We start from the raw sequence: 767 nt of genomic DNA, 5'->3' as shown, positions 1-767 counted from the left end.
TGTTGTTACAACGATACGCCTGTAAAAAAAAAAAAATTCAGCCGAATCGATACGTATATGAAACTGTGACTAAATATTAGATATCAACAGCTGTCAAGATAAATCTCAATACCTTAGTATTAGAAAATTTAGATATTTTACTAGAATCTATGAGAAGTTTTAACTATAGTGACAAAATATTAGTTCCAAATCTGTCTACTGATCTTGCACTAGACTTTCTTCCTGCTATCCAGACTTTTTCTCATCAGTGAGGTTAATCATACATATTATATGCATATATCTTGCAAATTCACTACTTATATATCTATGTTAAGCTGATATTTATATTGTGTGTGCCGTATCCACGTATTTTAGTTTTTTAAGTTGTCGTATCGAAGTAGCGTATTGGATACAGGATACCGGTACCGTGTCCGTATCGTTGTAACATACTGTAATAAATTTTTTTGAAATTGTAAGTGTTCTAGTCGTGTCCGATAGTGTATGTTAATCTGTTTCTTGAACTCTAGTATGTTAATCCGGTAGTGTATGCTAATTGAGGGATCTTTGTTAACTTGTACTCCCTCCGTTTCTGTAAAAGATTACTATCACTTTTTCAATTTGGCCTATTTTTAGGCTAAAATGAAAAGGTGATGATACCCCTTTTTCAGAAACTGAGGTAGTATTTCTTTTTGTGACTTCCGCCAGCAGAATGGAGAGACTTGTGTGATGGTTTCTTATTAAGAATAAACATCTAATGAGGCTAGTCTTTCTTGCTTGCGCTTATTTGA

At 33.1% G+C, this 767-nt stretch overlaps 1 protein-coding gene across 1 annotated transcript in view; it reads left to right on the top strand.

The window, feature by feature from the left end:
• The window catches only part of LOC113310875 (desumoylating isopeptidase 1-like), a 4,595-nt gene that overhangs the window by 2,236 nt on the left and 1,592 nt on the right, over window positions 1-767 (top strand). The gene's annotated exons all lie outside the window — the stretch shown is intronic.

Source organism: Papaver somniferum, chromosome 9 (assembly GCF_003573695.1).
Source record: "Papaver somniferum cultivar HN1 chromosome 9, ASM357369v1, whole genome shotgun sequence".
Lineage (NCBI taxonomy): Eukaryota > Viridiplantae > Streptophyta > Magnoliopsida > Ranunculales > Papaveraceae > Papaver > Papaver somniferum.
This window is presented reverse-complemented; position numbering and strand designations above follow the sequence as displayed.